Genomic DNA, 24,360 nt, shown 5'->3' on the forward strand with positions numbered 1-24,360 from the left:
GATTCACGGGACACCCCATAATATCTTGTGCTGTATTCATCACCCTCTGTAGGCACTTCCTATCAGTTGATGTCAAACCAGCGTACCACACTGTGATGCAGTATGAAAGGACACTTTCTATTGTGGTAGAAGGAGATCATCAAATGTTGATTGACATCATTCTTTCGCAGTACTCTGAGGAGATGGAGTCTCTGCTGGGCTTTCTTAACCACCTGGGTTGTATTGATTTTCCAAGTAAGGTCTTCACTGAGATAAACTCCTAGGAATTTATCTTATTTATTTATTTATTTATTTACCCCACTGTTGGTCTTGTCCGCTCCATCCACCCAAACCTGTCTTCGCATGCAGAGGAAGTCCTCATGGAAGGTTTGGGACCCATCAGCTACCCTCACCTGGTTTAGCTGGCCATTCAAAGCTGTTTCCTGGTGTGTGGCTGCTGCCACATGCTAACAGCTTCTAGAAGCCATAAGTGATTGCTGAGCGCAGGGTGGGGACTGAAGGTGGACAAACAACCCCAGAAGGAGCACAATGTGTTCCCTACCAGAGGTACTATCCAACACCCCATACACCCCACAGCTAATATAAAGCTGAATAAATGTGGCTTCAAAGAGATGTTCTATTTTCAACCAGGAATGGAAAACAGGACTCTTGAGCATTGATGCTCTGATACATATTCTTTGAAACAACACTTAATAAGTGTGCACACGCATTCAGCACCCAATTCATGTTCTCTAAAGGTACCGCTCTGCTATTATTCCATCACAAAAATTGCTCCTGTTCTGTCATACATTCAACAATAATAGATAGTTTCAGTACTAAAACTGTCAACATATCATCTCTTCGCTCAGAGCTCCGCACAGCCTCTATTGAATATGTTCAGCAAAATCACCTTCAAAAGGAAAATCTGGATTGATTAATCTGGAATAATGAGCAGACCTTGGTTTTCTAGAGATGCACCTGATACATGGAAGCATCCACTCTCAGTTGCTTTGATGGAGCCCAAAAGAATAAACTACTTGTATAAAACAAAACAACAACAGATTTGTACATTTCATATGTTCAGAACGGCTTGGTGGGTGTGAAAATAAAAGTTCAAGTGCTCATGATTCTGCCCTTCTGAAATATAAATTCATACTCGATGAAGGAGGCAGGCTTTTTCACTGGGTAGCAATAGGGCTGTGGCATGCTCTCCCCTCTGAAATAAGGGGCGCCCTATGGGCATCCTGCCAGCTCTTGAAGACGTGCCTGTTTAGACATGCATTCCCCTGATCTCCCGACTTGAAGCTCCTCTTTAAATTGCTGATTTAACTGTTAGCCAACACTTTACGTATCTGGGATGGCAACACATGAATTCGTATATACCTGCTTGATCTAACCAGCTTGATCTAATAAGGCGGAATTATGTCTGGATGGCCTGTCCACCACTAATACACTATTACTGTGCCAACAAAACAACAACACCCACAAAACAACAACAGTAACAACCCATTAACCCGGAGGGCAGACAAAAAGGAAGTCTTATGGGTTGAAGCTTTATGCTCCAGTTGCTAAAAAATAGAAATAAAACCTGCAGCTGAGGATGCAGCAATTCTGTTGGAAGTGCTACAGCATTAAAGGCTTGCAAAGACTCTTAATTAACTTTCCTTGCCTAAAAAGCACAAAGGAGGCTTTCTCTTTGGCAAAGTTTCTGAGTAGAAGTGCATGCCATCCTTCTTTGTCAAGTCCCCAAGATTTGGGCTTTGTACAAAGCAGAGTGGATCTCAGAACGGCAGCTAACAAACTGGCCTTTTGTCAAGAGTTCTTTTGCTTTGATTCCTGCATTGTAGGGGGTTGGATTAGATGATCCTTGGGATCCCATATATGTGTGAGAACTAAAACAGGGATGGAAAAATCTATCCATTTCAGTCTCTTATAAGATAAGCTATAAATGCCTATAAATAAAGATATCTATATGCACACATATAGTTGCTGCCTGATGATGGCTGTAGCTCAATAATAGGACATCTGCTTTGAGTGCAGAAGGTCCCAGGTCCCATCACCAGGTAGGACTAATAAAAGATACCTGCATCGAGTCCTGGAGAGACGCTGTCAGTCAGTATAAGGCATCTGGCTGATGTGCTGGACTGAAGAACCAGAACATTGTCAGAGGTAGCTTGCTTCTGAGCACACCAGTTGCGGGACACCACATTGGGGAAGAGTGCTGCTGTGCTCACCGGTCTCTGGTTGGCCACTGTGAGAACACAATGCTGGACTACACGACCCACTAGCCTGATCCCTCCTGAGCTATTCTTATGCTCTCATGTTCTCCAAGCAGTTTCCTATGCTCCTAAGACAGTTAATATGTATTTGTGAATGGAGGACTCGCACCAGAGGGGAACCAACTAACCCGTTCATTCACCTGCTGTGCTGTACTGACAAAGACTCTTCAAAACTTGGGAACAAAACAGGGAAGTCATTTTGCCATTTGCACACATATTTTTTTTTCTTCTCTCTCCTCCCCGCTCCCTCTCTGGCCGCCCCTCATTCTCCTACCGGTATTTATCCCTGGTGATGACTAACAGAACAACTTTTACAGTGATTGTTATGATGATGGTATTACGCCTTTACATGGAGGCTTTCTTTCACAATAGTCTCATTTTATCATCTCTGAAGAATCTCTTTCTGTCTCGTTTGTTCCCAGAAGATTACTTCTATTCTAAGAGTTGTGTGAACTGCATCCAATACCCATTTCCTGTTTTCACATTAACCTGATCCATCTGCCAAGCGTTCATCAATTTTGCTTTTAATTAGCAGGGAGCAGGCTTTTATTGAGTCCACGCTTCCTTGAGTCAACTGTTTGATGGTTCCATTTCCCTGGGCTCTGAAGATCTTCCAATAGAGGTGATGCATCTGGGGGTTAAGGTGTCCTTGGAAGAAAGGCTGGCAGTTGTGAGGGGCAATGAGACATAAGAAGAGCCCCAATGGATCAAAACGAATGGGTGTTGTGGTCTCTTCTCACTGTGACAGCTTGATGACCCCAAGGAGAGACCAAAAATACAGGCAGCTATGTGGTTTTATTACAGCTAAGTTGCATCAAATGCTAGGCATATTCAGACTAGACAGGGCATGTTCAGGGTAGTATGGCCATAGACAAATGCTAGGCATGTTCAGAGTAGATCCAGTGAAGTTAATGGACATGACATAGGTTGGTCCAATTCAGTGGGTCTACTCTGGTTAGAACTTAAACGGATACAACTGAATATGTTCAAATAACAGCTGCAAGCTTTTACTTTAAGGGTGTTTTTTTTTTTTTTTGTTAAGGGCTTCCCATATTGACTTGAAAATGAAGGGGAAATTGCACAACTTCAGCAATGCTGATATGGTACTGTATCTGGATGCTTTCAGCTTCATCACTCACTACCTTGGGGCTGGATGGCTGGGGGTGGCAGAGTGGAGATCTGAGTCTGAGATTTGTCCTTTCCCTTGAACGCTGAGGGGAGTCATCCCAGACTGAACCTCCAGGAACAAGGTGAGGGGGCGGAGAGTCTTCTCTCTATTCGCTTTATCCACACCACTCATCATTTGAACATGTCCCCACCTTAAAAAACGAAAACAACCAACCCACAAGCCCAAGGGGTCTTATTCCAGCCCCTTGATCAACATTATTATCATTTTGGTTTTTTTTATAAGATATTTATTAAAGTTTAAGAATTACAAAGAAAGAAAAACAGACAATAGTAATCAAAAATACAGGAAAATACAATGCTAAAAGAAAAAAGAGAAAAAAGGAAGAAAAAAAGGAAACCCAAAAACAATACAGTTAAACAATAACATTTAAAAACAATAACATCCAATATTTTCATATCTTTATCTTTCATTTACTTATTTCCATGACTTCCTCACACCTCTAATAATTGGTTGCCCTTTCTTGAAACTTTTCCAGCTCCACTATATAGATAAAGATCTGGCGACCATAATTGTACAGAGTACCGTACAAAGGAAAATAAAACTCTGATTCAGCTGTGGGCTCTCATGTGGAAGGTGTGTTGATTGAAATCCTAGCTCCACAAATCAAAGCAACCTACAGATATATTACCCAACACTTCTCTGAAAACTAGGTTAACAAACTAAGTAGCATCAGCCTTGTTGCCAAGATGCTTGTTTTTGAGCTTCTAGGACTTAATTGTTTTCTTCTTTGATACATTAACATTCTTTCCCCTAAAGGGCTTGTAGCCTCCATATGAAATCATGATCTCTCGTTATGACTGCAGACAGATTATTAGCTCTTTTCAGAGGTGAATGCATTAGAGCCATCACTGACCATTGGTATATACAACCCTCCATCTACCACCCCACTACAATCTTTCATCAAATGGTTTCGTGGTGTATGTGTGCATACGCTGGTATATGTATTTCTAAAGAAACGTATGGTGGCACCTTTTCGTCTATCATTCCAAAAACAATTCTCTGAAAAATCCTGGTCTGTATCCATTGCTTGAGTCCCTGACCCAGTTTTAAAAAAATGGTTTTGAGATGTCATTATATGTGGTTTATGAAACTGTGAATGAGCACCAAGGCCCCAGCAGTCATTCACTTGCTCCTCTTCCTGCTGTACAATCCTGACTTGTATTAAACCAGAGTTCGTGCTACATCCAAACTAGGGAACTCTACTTTAATGCCGTTTAACAAACCAGGAAAAAACCCAGGATCACTTGACTTCCTGGTCTATTAAGTAACATTAAGCCAGTTTCCCCAGGACCTGCACACAAAAAGTGGGCATGTGGTGTGAGCAGGGGAAAGGAGAATGTGGAGCACTTAACCCTGGCTTCCTAAACTTTCATTCATTCATTCATTCATTCATTCATTCATTCATTCCATAAAATTTATACACTGCTTGGTTGTAATAATAACCCAAAGCGGTGGAAAGTTTTAAGCAATGGTCTCAGCAGATGGAGCACCCTGGACAGCTCCGTCCAAGCTGGAGGCTCCATAAGAGCCAAGCTCAGATGTTGTTTCAGCAGCAGCAGTCATCATCAGACAGAGCCTTAAATAGGAGATGCAGCAGTAAATATCACGGCTGCTAGTTCTGCAATTGCTGACAACTGCAAACGTTCCAAGTGTGTTTCAGCAATCACAGAATGGGGAAAACTGTAGAGGGAAACACAACATCCTCAGGTTGAAGAAGAACTGGCTCAACAGATGCCTCTTGGGCAAGTGTTAGGAACATCTGGGACTAGCCCATAGGGCAATTCCTTCCCCCTCTAACCCAGGCATTCCCAACCTTAGGCCCTCCAGATGTTTTGGACTACAATTCCCAGCATCCCTGATCACTGGTTCTGTTAGCTAGGGATCATGGGAGTTGTAGGCCAAAACATCTGGAGGGCTGCAGGTTGGGGATGCCTGCTCTAACCCGAACCTCAGCATCACCCCCTGAACAAAGGGAGCACTCTCTTTTTTGAACAAGTCAAAGAGAACTCCAACGCAATTAACAACCAAAAAATAGCTTACTGAAGGTACAGCTTCTTTGTTTCTTCCCCCCCCTTTTGTGGGGGTATTTTAGGGCTAAGGAAACACCACCATTCATCACAATTGCACTGCATGCCATTTATATTTTCCTTCCCCCACCACATTCATTAACAAGAAGAGCATTCTTATCTTCTGATCATAATCTCTTTTCACCGCTTTGTCACACTATTTCCTACAAGAGTTGAGTTCTCTCAACTGAAGTATGTTTCACACAAATTTATGTTCCCATATCATAAATCATGATGGGGGGGGGGGACAAAAACACCTCCCAACTTTCGCAAACGAAGATTTATGGGCTCCTATGTATTTTTTAAACAGCCAAACCATGAAACTTGCCAGGAGACCAAAGGGGGAAACAACTACATTACGTTGGGTATGGAACAAGAGTAAAGAATAAATCATTCTTTCTATTTGGAATCACTAACCATTAAAAATACTGTATGAACAGACTGGCGAGAACAGAAATTTGCAGCTTTACTCTGGGAACCTAAGGAGCATTTCCTGAGCAATCCTCAGGAACATCTTGATCTGGCCACAACCATTCACACCTGGAGGAGAAACCTCTACAGAACATGCATTATGCAACATCTACTTCTTTTATAACATATGTGACACGTACGTAGAGAATGGCTATCACAAACTATGTTGTTCATCATAAAGCCAGATATAAAAGGCAAAGTTCAGCACAAAGTGTAAAGCATGCTATCTTAATTATTGGAACTGCCAAACATTTGACCACATACTTGCCAATAACTTATCAGTTTTTCTTCTACTAGCCAGTTCAGTCCTTGATCATTCCAAGGGAAAGAAGAACGTAAAGGTGTCAGGAGCCATCAAAGGCAGGACCAGGAATTCTCAGCAGCAACCACATGCAGAGAGATATCACAATTGCAGCTTGATGCATTTCCTGGTGGTGAGGTATTTTCATGTGCTTTGCTTCCCATGCCAACAAACCAACCGTGGTCTAACTTAGCATTATGTACAAACCCAGGTTCATGGTTTGTTTCTCTAGAAAACAAACCCCTGCCCAAATGTTATAGCATAGGCTCTCACACGCAAATAAGATAGGAAGAAAGCTTGACTCAAGGCTAAATTGCCAAAGGCACGGCTAAAGTGTTTAAAAACAGCACCAGGGGTCCAAAAGAGGAGGCAAACATGTCTCAACAAATGGTCATGCCCCACTCACCAGCTTATCAAGGCAAGTTGTTTCACACTCCCTTGCGAGACTATTTCTCCCTACGAAACTGGAGACATGTGGGGGGTTGGATCTGTTGCCAAAAAAGATAGTGCTGCACTCTTGGCAATGGGACAGAGGTCAGCCCCTTTGGCTCCCTCTGCCCTTCCTGGGTGTTGCCTTCACCCATTGTTAAGGAATCTCTGCACACCATACATGACAGCCATGACAGCGAGCTTCCACAGCCTCTAAAGATGCAGGGGTAGGCGGACCATCCTCCCTCTTGGGCTGCTCCCTCGGCATCCCCTTCATCTGAAAGCATCCACCACTACAACCCCGAGCCAATCAAGGTTGTGGGACTCACAACATTATAGTACAACTCCCATCACCCCTGACCGCTAGCCATGCTGGCTTCAGCTTACTGGAGTCCAATGGGATCTGGAGCACCACGGATTCCCCTTCTCTGCCCTAGAACATTGGATTAGGTGGAACAAAAGTTCAGTGGTACAGTCATACCTCATGTTACGTTTACTTCAGGTTGAGTGTTTTCAGGTTGCGCCCCGCAGCAACACGGAAGTACCGGAAAGGGTTAGTTCTGGGTTTTCCCGCTCACACCTGTGCAGACGCTCAAAATGACGTCACGCGCATGTGCAGAAGCGGCGAATCGTGACCCGTGCACGCTGCGTTCTGCTCATGTTGTGAACGGGGCTCCGGAACGGATCCTGTTCGCAACCAGAGGTATCACTGTACCTTGGTTGTCAAACTTAATCCATTCCGGGAGTCCGTTCAATTCCTGAAACCATTCAAAAACCAAGGCGGGATCTTATTCAGGAGCTTCCTACACTCAATCGGAAGCTGTGGAAGCCAAGTCGGATGTTCGGTTTACAAAAGACATTTGCAAACTTCCAGGTTTGTGGCATTCGGGAGCTGATTTGTTCAACAACTAAGCTGTTCGAGAACCAAGGTACCACTGCACACTTCTTCAACCCTTGTAAATGGAAAGATGTACTAAAGATAGTTAAAAAAACAAAGGGAGTGGAAAAAGTAAAATCCCTGCTTCTTCTTCATAATACTGGTGACCAGCCCAAAAGATTATTATTTGAATAGCAGAGCCTGAAATGAATGTTTGACTCGCAATAGTTCTTGATTTATGACCAAACTTAGAACAAACTTTGGACCTTCAAAGGGACGTTTCTTTCCTGTTTGGGGAATTAATTTTGTTAAAATCCGAACATGCCGCAGTCTTGACACTGAACAGATTTAGGACGGCATTGTTCAGGAAGTTCAACAGCGCTGTGTTGACAGCAGATCACATGAGTTAAATGTTGTCTATGGGGAAACTTCCAAAGTTTACTTTCTCATGTAATTCATCTGAACTAAGCCATGCCTCTCCACCTTGCTAGAGGAACAAATGCAACCAGAAGAATGGAACTAGCTTTTCTCTGTCCCTCCCTTGCATTTCTGTACATCCAAGTGCAAAATTAATCTAATCCACGTAACAGCACATCTATTACGTATATACACATTTCTGCTCACTGAAGTTGCACTTCCTACTAAAAAGGCTTTTGGGGGTGGGTTAGAGTGGGGGGACATGCCCAAAGATTGCGCGTCACAGTATCCACCTAAAAGCCGGAGTTCACAGCAATTTGCGCAATCAATGCAAATGTTTCCTAATTAAAGCCAGGGCATAATGTTTAATGGATTATGCACTGAAAACACTGAGCCGAGTTGAAAGATTGTGTAGGCAGCAGAGACACTGAAGTATTGCTCTCTCATTTCCCGCAGCGCTTCTGTCAAATACTAGCCCCGGAAAACTTATGTAGATTAATCCTTCTTTGGCAGGGAAATGCAGTGGGATGATCTCACAGGCAGGGCTGTGAAGTCCTATGCACCAAAAGGAAAGGAAACAAAGGGGGGGGGGAGGGCATTAGAAATCTATATTCTGTACTCATCCTGGAAATAAACCATAAGCTTGCAAAGGACCTAAGGCTCATCGCAGTGAAAAATGCTGTTTTTGACCTATAAATCCCACAAGGGTTGGGACACTGATACTTGGAGCAGCACCTCTTTTGAAATGTACTACCTTTGCCCTAAGATCATAAACAGAGGCCATTCTCTGAGAGCCTCCTCAATCTGATGAACGGATTGAACGGTGGCTATGAAAGAAAGGACCTCTTTGGTGGTGGCCTCTGGGTGTGGAATGCTCTTGCCAGAGAGGTTCACCTGGCACCTACATTAATGTATTTCTGTTTCCTGTCAAAAACTTTAATTCTTCCAGACCTTTAGCTGCCATTTAACACCAACCAAACATTTTTAGTACTTGCCTTTAAAGGACTATTAAGTCCAGTTGCGAACGACTCTGGGGTTGAGGCGCTCATCTCGCTTTCTCGGCCGAGGGAGTCGGCGTACAGCTTCTGGGTCATGTGGCCAGCATAACTAAGCCGCTTCTGGCAAAACCAGAACAGCGCATGGAAACGCCGTTTACCTTCCCACCAGAGCGGTACCTATTTATCTACTTGCACTTTGATGTGCTTTTGAACTGCTAGGTTGGCAGAAGCTGGGACCAAGCAACGGGAGCTCACCCCATCGCGGGGATTCAAACCGCCAACCTTCCGATCAAGAAGCCCTAGGCTCAGTGGTTTAGACCACAGCGCCACTCACGTCCCAACTGTTAGCCTTTACTGTTGACTAATTCATCCACCCCTAGTTTGCGGACATGCTCATCTTGTTTTCCCAGCATGTTCAACATGGTGGAAGAAAAATGTGTCTTACAAATGGGGAGGGGGTGGATATTTGTTTTCAGAATCCACTTGTCCAAATTCATTTGTGCTGAATTCTGAATGTTTGTGATAACAGATACACACACACACACAGAGAGAGAGAGAGAGAGAGAGAGAGAGAGAGAGAGAGAGACAGAGAGAGAGAGAGAAATGACTATATTTCAATGGGGCTTTGTTTAATTTAAAAAGAGGGGGGATATATCATTTCCATTGTCTTTCTCTCAGGAAGAGTAATACCAGTTGTTGTTTTTTTTGGGGGGGGGGAGAGAAAGAAGTATCCATGGCTCAGCGCTACACGTCAGATATTTTACTGGAGTGTCACTGAGTGTTTCATTCACTGGACAGAAAAAAATAATCAGGAAAACAATCATCTCTGTATGTCATCCTGCACTTGAAAACCTCTTCTGGAACTTCTGCTCTTTTCATTAAAAAGACCTGATGCAGCAGGACAAAAAAAACAAAACAAAAACTCCAGCAAAAATATGAAAAGGGAGGGGGAAGCGGAAGAATCTCATTCTCTCTCATGAAACTGATGTTCTTCCTAAAACAAAACATTTATGCCACTCTGAAATAGGGATGGGCTGAGCAGCTAATTCTGCTATGGTCTTGTGGGCACTCAATCATAAGCCCATTTTTCCCATTGGATGCATTTTCTACACATGCTGTTGACATTTTGAACGCAAAAGACACATTTTAATTTTATTTTTTTTTTGCAATGCATTCACTTCCACAATATGTGTTTTGTATGCATCATTTATGTAAAAAGGCTGCCAACCACTGTAGACAATGCTAAATTTGATGGACCAATGAACTGGCTGTTGTACCTTGGAAGTCAAACGGAATCCATTCTGCAAGTCTGTTCGACTTCCAAAACGTTCAGAAACCAAAACACGGCTTCTGATTGGCTGCAGGAAGCTCCAACCGGAAGCTGCAGAAGCCTTGTGGGACGTTTGGGTTCCAAAGAAAGTTCGCAAAACAGAATTCTCACTTCCGGGTTTGTGGCGTTCAGGAGCCAAATGTCCGAGTACCAAGGCATTTGGGATCCAAGGTATGACTGTATATGGTAGCTTTCTATGTTTCCAACACAATGGGTCTCTAAGAAGTGACACCCCATATAAAATGAATCTACATATGCAACAAGACAGTGTAAAGCAAAGCTGGGGCTTTGCTAACAATAACAATAACAATAACAATAACAATAACAATAATAATAATAATAATAATAATAATAATAATAATAATAATTTATTTATTTATACCCCGCCCATCTGGCTGGGTTTCCCCAGCCACTCTGGGCAGCTCCCAATAAAACAACAACCCTTAATGTACAAAATCAGGTAGGCAAGCCTGGTCTGCTTCTTCTCAGCTAGCACAGAAGAATGTTTTCTATAGGAAAGTGTTCCTCCCATCAAAAGACATGGGAAATATCCTGCTTGTGGATATCCAAAAGTTGTCTGTGAAACAGAATTCTGGGCTAGCTAGGGCCTTTGGTCAGATCTGGCAAGGGCCATGTTACGTTCTTAACATTGCTGATTACATGAGTAAATCTTCATTGCCTTTATAGCTAGCCCTTATAGGGGTATAAATACATAAATATATGGGACAGCAAAAGATATAATAGATTCTTATAGAATAGTAATATATTGTAACCAGAATAGAAGTTTAAAAGGGGAAGTAAATGTACTTTTAGTATTTTCATTATTGTAATAGTTATTATTATTTCATATCGGTAGAAGGCAATGTTAATTTAGGCTTCTTTGTCTGTATAAAAAAAATAAGCCAAAAAAAAAAAAAAGAAAGAAGAAAGAAAGAAAGAAAGAAAGAAAGAAAGAAAGAAAGAAAAGAAAAGAAAAGAAAAGAAAAGGACATCCTGATAAATGCTAGACTGAGACTCCTCATTGCAGACTCTCATCAGAATAAATACCTTTCTTGATGGGTTTTTTTTTTTAATTAAAAATAGATACATAGTAGGGCTCTTCTCCAGCTATAATACAACCAGAAACCTTACCGAAAACTCCTGAGTAAGCACAGCAGTCATGGAATAAGAGAAGTCCTCTTGTGGAGCAGGAACTGGGTGCAGAAAGTAGGAATAAATTGACAGTTCTCACAATGGAGGGATGTAGAAAGGAGAGTCCCCCAAAGAAACTGTGCTTTTAAACTTGTTCATAAATGATCTAGAAGTAGGAATGAGCAGCGAGGTAGCCAGGTTTGCTGACGATCCAATTGTTCAGGGTTATTCAAACAAAAAGGGACTGCGGAAAGCTCCAAACTGAGTGAACGGGCAGTAAAATGGCAAACACAATAGAAACAACTGTAAAGCGATGCATGTTGGGGCAAAGAAATCTTAATTTTAGATATACTCTCATGGAGTCTGAACTGGCAGAGTCTGACCGGAAAGAGACCTCTAGGTAGCTTGATGAAGATGTTGACCGTGTTTGCACTAGCTGCAAAGAAGGTGAATCCCATGCTAGGGATCGTTAGGAAAGAAACTGAACATGAAACTGTGGAGAATATGGAAAAAGAAAGGTTTTTCTGCCTCTCCCCCAAATAACACTAGAACCTGTGGAAGATTAAGGAGAGACAGTTAAACTATGGAATTTCCTCTCACAAGAGGCAGTGATGGCTATCTATTTGGATGGCTTTAAAAGAGAATTAAACAAATTCATGGGGGACAAAGCTTTCAATGACTACTAACCATGATGACTATATTCTACCTTCACTGGAAGACTCAGCAATACTTCTGAAGCCATAGTTGCTTGAAACCATAGGAGTCAAGAGTGCCATTGTGATTAGGTCCACAAGCATGTGACCACCGTGGAAAGAAAGATGCTGCCTAGATGGGCCTTTGGCCTAGTCCAGCAGCATCTTCATAGACACAAGACACATAAAAAAAAAAAATTGTATTTTGCTCTCAAATGTAATGAACCAGTAAACAAACAGTAAACAAACAAACAAAAGTGCAGATAGCCATATACGGTGCACTAAGAAAAATGCCAATGAAAGTCTGGTTCGACTACACCGAGTCCTTTTTCAAGTCTATGTGTGATTAACTTCTGGTTCACTAGGAAGAATATGTAGGAAGTGCTTTGTTTTGTATGCAATCACAGCTGAAGACATCTTCTTTATTGGCAAACAAGAGAGCTACAGCAACTTAATTGGAGTTTGAGGGAAAACGTCTTATCTAACAGAAAACTACCCCATTTGAACTCTGGGCTCTTCACAAAGTGGGTGTAGTCTGGGAGGTGTAGTCTAGTCTAGAAGGGATAACAGGCTTTAAAAGAGCACCAGTTCAATTTGGGGGCAAGTTGTCTGCTTGGAGCTGTCCAAGGTACTGCAACACTAGCCTAACTTTACTCACCACACAGCTGGGGAAACCTGCTGCCCTCTAGAGACTGTTGGACTCCAACTCCCATCAGTCTGAGCCAGCATGGCCAATAGCTAAGGATGATGGGAGATGGAGTCCAATAGCATCTGGAACACCATAGCTTCTCCATTCCTGCCTGTGATCGGGACAGGACTCCGCCACACAGGTGGGGTGTTCAAAGAAGATGGTCCTTCCATGGTTACAGCCAACACTTCAAGCAGTAGCTGCATTGCAAATGGTAATCCGGTTCCATCTGATATATGTAGGTGAAAGGAAAGCAATCAAAGGTACGTAACAGATGGAACTGAGGAGATGAAAAGAAGAATACAAAGACAGGAGGCAGCCAGTACAGGAAGTTTGCAAATTCCATTTACCCGATTTATGGGCAGGCTATTAAAAAAAAAAAAAAAACTTTCTGAAAACTGGAAGTTGCCCGTTGCCAGGCACATGCAGGTCAGCTGGAAGCAAAGAAGTTTAACTAACAAGTAATGCAATTAATTACCATATTTCCCAGTGTATAACACGTCCCCGTGTATAAGACACCCCCTATTTTTTGGGTACTAAAATTTTAGTTGTTGATGAGCCTGGAGTTGAGCTTTATTGGGGAAGATTGCCCAGAGTTGTTGAGTTTTTCTTTAGGTAAAAGGAGTAAAAAATACATAGTCTTATACACAGAAAAGTATGGTGAAGCAGAACTCAAAGAGGGACAGAATGAGATCCTGGAGGTATTCTGTTTAAAAGAAGTGGGAAACTTCCCTTTAAGCCTTAATGTGATAAGAAAAGAGGTAAATTGACACCTTATATACTGGATCAAGCCTAACTACATATAAAGGCAACAGCAGATAACAAAACCTTTATAGTATTTTGTTTGTATATGGAAAAAACACACTAAGCAAGATTGATTTGTAATGGAGAAGTTGGGGAGGAGATAGGGATATAACTCATTTCCTATTTGCCTCTTCTCCATTCCAAATTGCCACAGAGAGTTGCGTTTCTTCCCACTGCATTCAAACCATATATTCACCCATTGCAAATATGTGTTTGGAACACATGCAGAGAGAGAGAAGAAAAGCAACACAAGGAAATGAGTACAGTGGTACCTCAGGTTACAAATACCTTAGGTTACAAACGCTTCAGGTTACAAACTCCACTAACCCAGAAGGAGTACCTCGGGTTACAAACTTTGCCCAGGATGAGAACGGAAATCACATGCCGGGGGTGTGGCGGCAGCAGGAGGCCCCATTAGCAAAAGTGTGCCTCAGGTTAAGAATAGTTTCGGGTTAAGAACAGACCTCTGGAACGAATTAAGTTCGTAACCTGAGGTACCACTGTATTTGGTGCTCAGAAATGGCAGGTGGGGAAAGGGTTAAGCATACCTTTCCCTCCTCGCTTCTTCTGCAAATTGTGAAACAGCTTTTCCTTCAAATAAATTAAATTTTAAAAGGCATCCGGGGTTCTGTTGCTTATTTACTTGTTGTATTAATCAGTTGGCTCACAAAAAGGAGCAACTAGGTAACGTAGAATACATTATTGAACAAAAAGTAATGCATATCAAATTACCAGCAAAAACTCCAAATGATTCTGAATAGCACAGTCAATCAACAAGTACCAACACTACTACAATCAAATAAGTACTTAAACCTCAAATGCAAGCGAAAACTAATCATCCTCAGATCAAGCAGAGACAAAATTTAACCACGTTAAAATAACATTAAACAACTTAAAAGAGGGCCTGGAAGAAGGAGGTGTTTGTCAGGCAACAACAGTACATTAAATGAGGCATCTGGTGAGCTTCATCGGGGAAAGCATTCCACAAACAAGGGGGCCACCACTGACAAGCCCCCCTCCATTCCCACCCTCTGTGCTGCCAAGGGGGTCCTTGGTGGAAGATCTCCAATAGATTTTCTTAGGGCACAAGTGGGTACATCCGTGCACAATAAAGAATTAAGCATGGGTACAATCCTGCAATTATATTATGCTGATAAAGGGAGATTGGGAGCAGGATAAATGCTATCAATCAGAGAAATCAAAGGACTTCCCCAATAACAATGTGCGTCAAAACTCTTTGCTCCGAACGAGACTGATACCACAATTTCTCAATACTTGACGACATTGTTTCTGAGAAAGGCTAATTCTAAAGCACAGAGAACCAGCTAGATAAGATAAAGGCTGCAAGGGGGCTGTCATCACACCAAGAGTTGCTCTGGACAACTTTGGCTTTTCAGTAAGAGAAATGGCCTTGAGGACCCTTCCTCCGACTCCGGGATTCCATAAAACACATCCACGGTGCTTAAGTGCAGCAGAGAACATGTTCCTCTCCTGGAAAATTTCTCTGAAGGAAGAGAGAAATAAGGTGTCCAGTAATTGGTTCAAGACTCCTGGTGCCTAGCGCTGAGACCGGCAACTTGCTCCCAAAATACGCTGCCACCATATATCACTTGACACATTAATCATGTGCTTTTAAACAAAAACAAGAGAGAGAGAGAGAGAGAGAGAGAGAGAGAGAGAGAGAATATCTCCCCCTACCCTCTGCTTCTGTAGCGATGACTTACTAAGAATTCCTGGGCTTCGGAGCTTTAAATCTTTCACAATAACTCGTAGCAAAGATGTTGGAAGAACATTTTGTAAATTCATGATGCAGTAAAAATAGACTGTCAGAGTGTCTTCATAAAATACCCCGCTGTTCTCTTAGAATGGCTTCTGTGTGGCACTAGAAAGATCTAGAAAAAGTGCAAGATGTGGGGCAGATCAAATCCTCACTGAACGAAAACAAGAAAGGGTGCAATGGCAACAAAAAACTTGAGTGTGTAGAAGTGGCTACCGAAAGCCATCGCTGAAAATTTCACCAGAACACTTCTGATTATAGAATTATAGAACTGCAGAGTTGGAAGGGATCCTGTGGATCATCTTCTAGTAGTCCAACCCCCCCTGCAATGTAGGAATATGCCTTATGGGGATCAAACTTTCAACTTTGGTGTCATCAGCACCACACTCTAACCAACTGAGCTATCTGCAAAGCTTATAGTGCATGCACATTTCAGACCACATGTCTCCCCAATTCACACTCTCTGAAACTATCTGAGAACTGCACTCCTCCAAATTGCTTAATGCAGTTAAATAATGTACACAAAAATGCATATATCGGAACAAAATGTGCATTAAAATGCATATACTGTGCAAATAACATACAGATATGCACCCCATGGAGGATTATTTGTTTGCAAAAATGATAGAAAACTGTGTGTATTAGGAGAAATGTTGATAAACTTCCACAAGGGCTGCTTTTTAAATAATAATAATAATCACAAACTGATGTGGAGAACTGAACTTACTGAACTTAAGATCGGAGAAGAAACTGAGATAAACAAAAATAGACTTATATTATCTGGGACAATTTCTCAGGAAAGGGTGGAGAACTTCAGCTCCTTTGCAAGTTCCCTGAGCTGTCTCATTGCAACAGCTCCAAGCTATAGCCTTCCTGATCTCAGGAACTGGACAAGTTCCCTACGGCCTGCTGATACCTCTATCTGGCACATGGATGCCTGAACATTGGAAACAGAAGGAATAATGTTCCAGCAGCAGAGGAGGAAGAAAGCAACTAGATGCGAGACACTGCAAAAAGACAATCCAAGCACTGAAGGCACTATCGTAACGTAAGTCCCTGTTTTCAGATATGCCAGCTTTCGTATTTGAAACCCTAAAAGTGGAGCGCCGTCTGGGGTGAGATATATGCTGCAGATAGCATGGTGGCATTTCCTGGCAACATCATACAAATAAATATTCAAGTCTGGTTCTGGTCAACCACTTATTCAATGCCTTGGGTACTACATACATATAGCCAGAGGCCTGACACACTGGTTAGCTCAGCTGGTTAGAGCTTGGTGCTAATAACACCAAGGTCATGGGTTTGATTCCCGTATGGGTGCATTGCAATATTCCTGCATTGCAAGGAACTGAACTAATAATAATAATAATAATAATAATAATAATAATAATAATAAATCTATTTATACCCCACCTATCTGGCTGGATTTCCCCAGCCACTCTGGACGGCTCCCAACAGAATTAAAAGCACAATAAAACATCAAACATTAAAAACTTCCCTAAACAGGGCTGCCTTCAGATGTCTTCTAGAAGTCAGATAGTTGTTCATTTCCTTGACATCTGATGGGAAGGTGTTCCATAATTCACGAGGTCCCTTTCAATTCTATGAGTCTACAATTACCTCTGGGAGCATTCAAGGCTCCCAGAGAACATGCAGCCTTATTCAGACCCATGAGGAGGTACTGGCTGAAGAAACTCCACACAGGGACTACATCTTAAGCCTTGAAAAATTGTACAGGGGCCTTTAAAGAAACACAACACAGTCATACAAACCACAGTGGCCATATGCATAGACCCAACGATGGAAGTGTATTTCAGTGTTAACAGCATCTGTTTCACATGTAGAAGGTTTCAGTTTCAATCTGTGGCAGGGCTGGTAATGTCCCCAACCCAAAGCCCTGGATAGCTACTGCGAGTCAGTGAAGTCAATACTGAGTTAGATGGACCAGTGGTCTGACTCTCTAAAAAGCTTAGAAAATAACGATTTTCACCACATCACACCGGGACATGTGCTTCAGCACATGGCTGCATGGGAGCTACTGAATCAATCAACTCCTTTGTTCACCAAATTCACTGTGCATTCCAAGATGTTTCATGGCATCCATGAGTCTATTTGAATATGACTGGTTAATGACCAAGTTTCACATTATTTCTAGCAGGAAAACGTACAAGCCCTGTGCCCTGCACACCCTTCAAGCTGATTGCTTGTTGGTCACCAGTTGTTTGAAGCCGTCCAAAGAATGAGAAGTCTCATACAGAGCCCTGAGCTTTTGGGGGAATGGCAGCATAGAAATGCGCTTAATAAAACAAATAGAGGCTCAAATAAATAATCTCAATTCTCTTGTTGATGATTTCCAGATTTCTTGGGTTCATTGTGCAGAAACAAAGACTGATCTTGTAGTAGACTTGTGTCCTACTCAATAATTGAGCAACTCTGTCTTCTTACACAATGAGGCCACGATCTGGAAAATACAACACAATAGGACATTTTCTTCTTTTTTTAAAAAAAGGAAAAAAAGAGAGAGAGCTGAAGGCTTTATTTCAATTCTGCCTGATTTCCAAATCTCTGTGAGCCTGTTCCAGTCAATTCATTTCCCCCCACCCCCGCCCACTAATATTTCGAACACAGATCCATCATGACTAAGTCAGTACAAAATTGTGGCTTCCATCTACAGTAAAGGAGAACATCTGGTGAGAAAGCACAGCCCATCAGCCACAAGATCTCCCAACGGGCAACGCTTAAAAAAAATGAACTACTAGAGCCTTTGGTTTGTGAGTCTCTGGAGGGGGGGGGGAGAAATGGTGAAAACTTTCACTCGTTTAAACTCTCTCAACCCAAAGCAGCTATATCTGAAGAGTACCATCCACCCCCATCCCACCAACACAGGCCTCCAAGAAGCAGAGAAATATGTCTTGCAATAAAACCATTTCCAAAATGTTCTCCCATTTCCAAGAGATTGCTGTTCTTTGCCATTCTGAACTCTTAATTGTTCCTTGCTTCCCACGGAGCTGTTCCTGCTAACAGCAGCCCAGATCTATTGGCATGAAAGCATGTCATGTAGCAACACGGCTGAAGCTAAGCAGGACTGGGAATAGTATGAATGGTGGCCTTGGACCGGGGGTGGTGGTTGTCCACATGCCACAAAGCAAGTTCTGCTCCAAAAGGGGTACGGGGTCCAAATGTCTCTCCCCTTACCTGGGGACTTAAGGGAAGCAGTGAGAGGAGGGGGTGTTACTGGGTTGCTTTATTATGTGTTTTTATCTTGTATTTCTATGCTGTAAACCGCCATGTGATCTATGGATGAAGGGCAGTATGCTAATTTAATAAGCTACAATGAAAGACTGGACAGGGTTTTATGGTTATAGAAGAAGCCAAGGGGACGCGGGTGGCGCTGTGGGTTAAACCACAGAGCCTTTACAGCATTCATTTAAACCCAGCATCCTGCTACACTTACACAAACACACACAAACAGAGAGAGTCAACAACAGTTTTCCATCAATGACTAAAGGGCAAAGATTCAGACTGGTAGTAAATCTTGTAAGCCAAGCTTTGATGGGAATATATAAAGGCAGGCACAGATTTTTAAAGATGCGGGGATGTGCGTTGGAAAACTGGAGCGCAATGAAATAACAGGCACCAAAGTGTAAATGAATGTCAGGTCAGAATGAAGCACCTTCGTAAATCCCTAAACACCACTATGCTCCATGTATCAGTGAGCACACTGCTGCTACAAGCCCTGTTCCAATTATAATAGTGGTAGATATTGCTTTTACTGGGTCCAATATACCCAACAAATGTGGACACAATGAGGGCAAAGGAATTTGGCTTGCGGGACTGTGCTTGATTCGGTGTGCCAAAATACCGTATTTTTCGCTCTATAAGATGCACCAGACCACAAGACGCACCTAGTTTTTGGAGGAGGAAAACAAAAAATATATATATTCTGACTCTCAGAAGCCAGAACAGGAGGAGGGATTGCTGTGCAGTGAAAGCAGCAATCCCTCTAGCTGTTCTGGCTTCTGGGATAGCTACGCAGCCTGCATTCGCTCCATAACACACACACACATTTCCCCTTACTTTTTAGGAGGGAAAAAGTGAGTCTTATAGAGCAAAAAATACGGTAATGGTTTTGCAGAGGGAAAGACATGCATTTAAACACAACCGAACCCCACAACCAATACTTATTGGGGGCTTCAACCCATCCCATTCAATCCCCATGATACCTTTTAAAAAATCAACTTTGTCAAATTGTCATATCGAACTGACCTGATTGGCACATCCCAGATTAATTTGCAGACCAGAACTGAGCTATCCAACAGTGTTTACACTTCCAGTACCTCCTCTGCTGGAAGCAGTATGCTTCTAAATTCCAGTTTATCAATGCATTCTTAAAATGCATGTTTGGGAGAAAATACCTTTAGAAATGTGTGTTTAAAATGAGAATCTTCGTGCAACTTTTGCAAGCTGCACAGAGGATTCCTGCTCTGACCCAGTAAAATCTGTCATTTTCCAAAGTACCTGTTTTTTGTTTGGCCTCGCTTCCTGCTCTGATTTTGCCCATGAGCACCAAACTGCCCGTCACCTGGAAGCGCTCTTGGTGAGACTCTTTAGCAAACAGGACAGCTATGAAAAGGAATTCCAGCCAGCAAGCCCGCATTTCCTGCCTTTTAGGCCCGTAATGCAAACCATTCATACAAAATCTCGCAAATCAAAAGACAGGACCAAATGAAAACCACATTACTAATATTTCCCCTTTCTGTTTCCCCTTTCTGTACTTTCACCTAAAAAACACACACACAAAAACCCCCCTCCTATGGGACTTTTCAGTAACAATATTCTTCTTAATGCCAACTTACAAACCATTTCCACAGAACGGTAACATTGAAGTGAAAGCATAAAACTATATTGTTTACAATAATTTGAATTATGTTCACACACACACACAACCCACTGCCAAATCTCTGTTCAATTTGTTGGATCAGTTTTGAGGGTTGCAATCAATTTAGATTTTCAATGTGGAGTTCAAGAAGCAAATAAAGAAACATGCTTTTAAATACAGTGGACGCTCGGGTTGCGAACGTGATCCGTGCGGGAGGCACATTCACAACCCACAGAATTCGCAACCCGCAGCGCCGCATCTGCGCACGGGCGGGTCGTGATTTGGCGCTTCTGCGCATGCGCAAAGCGCGGTTTAGAACTTCTGCGCATGTGCGAGCGCCGAAACCTGGAAGTAACCCAAGTAACAAATGAGTTCACAACGGTCCTTAAATCAAAGAGGATCTGGAAATAGAGAACCTGGCAATGTACAAGAACGGCTCCAGAAAGTAGGGATGCTGGGCATTTGCCAGGGCCCCAAGAGCAGTAAAGGACCCCATGCCCTGATGGAGCTACGATTCCTACTATTAATAGAATATTCAAGGAGATCAGCCTAAAAAAGCATTCTTGATTTTCATGTCCCTTCTCTTCCTGCTTTAGTGGGTTCTCTGGTAGCCCCTGAAATTCTGGGGCCATCAGTGGTCCAAAGAATCATAAAACTTTAGTGTTGGAAGGGATGATGATTGCCAACTAGTCCAACCCCCTGAAATTCAGGAATCTTGAACCCATGACTCTGGGATTAAGAGGCTCATGTTCTACTGACTGAGATACCCCTCCCAGCAAAATAGTTGGGGTGCAGATAATATTAGTGAACAGAAGACTCAATCGACATGTTTAGCAATTGCAATATATACCAAGCCACTTTAGAAAGATCTTTGACGAGGGAGAATTCAAACATGCAATCTCATCGCCAGCATGAGGCTGCTGACTGCGTGCTTCATCCCTTGGCTGAAGAGTTTGCATCAACAAGAACATTTGGGACATTAAGAGAGTAGCTCCACCGTCCACCATGTATGGAAGAGACTTACGGATTAGGCAGGGTTCTCTTAATTAAAACACAGACACACACATGCACATACCTTGCTAAATCCCGATTGCAGCAATGGCTGATATATCAAGGTATAATGCAACGACGAGTTTAACGTCAAGGCAAAAAAACCCCTGTGACGGTGCCAAATAAAAAAGAGCTAATAATCAAAATGCAATTTTATGGAGCCCTCTCACATGGCCAATTGGTATGAAAGCCAAGTATCTGTCTCAGTCCCTATGCGTGTGGAAGAACCTGATGTTGGAATGCAGCTATCTTCTGAGACCACGATGGTCTCGCTACAGCCTCTTAATGTAATCAAGATGATGAAGGAATGTTTACTTGATTCTCTTTTGCCAGGGAACCTGGAGGTAAGTCAGTAGGAAAAGGAACCATTTGAAAAATCCAAGCTACACGGCAGATAATAAGAGCTTGATCTGTCTTGACAACTTTAAGAACTGCAATTGCAGATCTCCTTTTTCCAAAGTTTATTATTTCAGGTGGTTTAAAATGCAAACATAGGTAAAAGAGGTCCTTGCTTTTTTTACATTTTACAGAAAACACATTTGATTTAACTCTAAAAGTAGTACTAAGCAGATCCCAAAAACTTAGGGACGACTCCAATTTTTTCAATGTCTTTTCTTTTAAATGGATCTGCTGTATGGGTAGGGTAGGGCACCCCCCCCAAAAAAAAAATTCACACAGCTCTTTTCCCTTGAAAACAAGCAATTATAAAAATATTGCTACCACCAATATGTTTCTGGGATCAAAGCAAAACACTTTACCCCACCTTACTACCTTCCCTCTTCATCTAAAACAGGGGTCAGCAACCTTTTTCAGCCGTGGGCCAGTCCACTGTCCCTCAGATCATGTGGCGGGCCAGACTATATTTTTTTTGGGGGGGGGGGATGAACGAATTCCTATGCCCCACAAATAACCCAGAGATGCATTTTAAATAAAAGGACACATTCTACTCATGTAAAAACACACAGATTCCCAGACCGTCCAAGGGCCAGATTGAGAAGGCGATTGGCCCCCAGGCCTTAGGTTGCGTACCCCTGATCTAAAACATGGAGCATGGTCCTTAGTGCTCCACAGCTGGAATTACCTTTTGAGCAATCATCAGAGTTTAGAGCTGCCCCTTGAGAAAAGCTTTGCGGGAGAATTACCCGTGATCTGCTCACCTTCGCTGCAATTCCTCATATGACTGCACTGATGGTTAAAACAAGTGGAAGAGTTATTAAACCCAGATCAGTTCTCCATAAGAAAAAGAAGCATTTCCCCAAAGCTCTCAATCAACACTCTGCGGCTGTTCAAGAGAATCAAAACCTGCACACAAGTAGCTTTTTCAAGCCTTCTTTTTCCCCCTCACGAGATACAGCGGATCGATAAGCAAGATTCCGCCCCCCACTGCTCCCTGTGATGTGATTCTGTGCATTTAGATGAACAAAAAAACTCACTCAATTGTTTTAGACTGCAAGAGGCGGCGTCAATTACTACCCACACAAGAAGCACACTCCAGAACAGGTTGGAAAAATACAAAGGAAAATAAATAAATAATAATAATTTTTAAAAATATCGTTTTCTATGGTATATTTTGGAGGCTCATTTGCCCCCAGTGGTGGCTGGTGCCCATTGGTCCATGTAGGGTAGAAAACAGCAAGCGCCGACTAGTTCTAATTTTCTCCCTATCCTTCTCCCTGCTGAGTTCCTTAGCCTAAGTATTGACCCTTGTAGGACTCAGAGGAAGATGATAGGCAGTGTCACCCATTGAACTAGTTGTAACTAAGAAGGTAGGCAGGTGGGGGTTGGCTAGAGGCATATCTCGGGGTTGGCAAAACCAGCCCACGCTGGGGGCGCAGGTCGTGCAAAAATCACCCACTAGACTATGGAGTGTATGACACATATTTGTGTGGCGATGAGACACCGCTGTTGCAAGAAAAACTGCCCATTCTTCTCGTGCCGTGGCACAAAAGTGTGCAAATTTTTCTGCCTTTCCTCCTCACTTTGCCCTCACTCTGGACGCTTCAACTACTCAGGTCACATAAAATATATTGATTTCTAATGTGCCTATTGTGGTAAAGTGATTTTTTGGGGGGGGGGGGGGGGAGAGAAACAGGCTCTTGACAAAGGCACAAGGGACCCTAGGGATGCCTCTGGGGTTAAACATATTAACACTACAATATAACTAGAGAAGTATGTGTGTGAAGGAAATAAAAATTCCTATGACTTTATTCCTATCACTTCACTCCAGTATACCTGAAGGAGCGTCTCCACCCGCCGAGGTCCAGCGCCGAGGGTCTTCTGGCGTTTCCCTCGCTGTGAGAAGCCAAGTTACAGGGAACCAGGCAGAGGGCCTTCTCAGTAGTGGCACCCACCCTGTGGAATGCCCTCCCATCAGAAGTCAAAAAGATAAACAACTACCTGACATTTAGAAGACATCTGAGGGCAGCCCTGTTTAGGGAAGCTTTTAAAGTTTGGACTACTGTACTTTAATATTTTATTGGAAGACGCCCAGAGTGGCTGGGGAAACCCAGCCAGATGGGCGGGGTATAAATAAATTATTATTATTATTATTATTATTAGCTTGTTTTTCAGAGTCCGCTCACCTGCATTTTTCTCCTGTGTACTGTAATGGCTGGTCTGCACCATTTCTGACACCACAGTAGGGCCACTTTAATAAAACTGTTCCGTGAGATGGCTGATATTGCCAAGTGGCTGAGTCCAACTGCCAGCAAGATCCAGCCCTCAAAGGGCAGAGAGATGGCAAATAATGGGAACAGATGGTAAACCGACCAGCAGGCAGCAGAGAAGCTGGCTTGCTTGCCATCCGTCTGGACATGTAGAGAGACAGCCCCATAGCTTCCTTCGGCAAGTTGCCCCACTTTGACCAGAGCTCAGCAGACGACATAGTTGCACAGCAGACATTCACAGAACTATAGAGTTAGATGGGACCCCAAGGATCATCTATTCTAACCCCCTGCAATGCAGGAATCACAGCTAAAGCACACCTGATAGGTGGCCATCCAA

General features: G+C 42.7%; 1 protein-coding gene and 1 long non-coding RNA gene across 2 annotated transcripts in view; one reads left to right on the forward strand and one right to left on the reverse strand.

The window, feature by feature from the left end:
- The window catches only part of LOC310826334, a 343,986-nt gene that overhangs the window by 164,295 nt on the left and 155,331 nt on the right, over positions 1-24,360 (forward strand). The window lies entirely within an intron of this gene.
- The window catches only part of PDE3A (phosphodiesterase 3A), a 279,326-nt gene that overhangs the window by 52,730 nt on the left and 202,236 nt on the right, over positions 1-24,360 (reverse strand). The window lies entirely within an intron of this gene.

This window comes from Podarcis gaigeae, assembly GCF_964106915.1.
Source record: "Podarcis gaigeae genome assembly, chromosome: 10".
Classification (NCBI taxonomy): Eukaryota; Metazoa; Chordata; class Lepidosauria; order Squamata; family Lacertidae; genus Podarcis; species Podarcis gaigeae.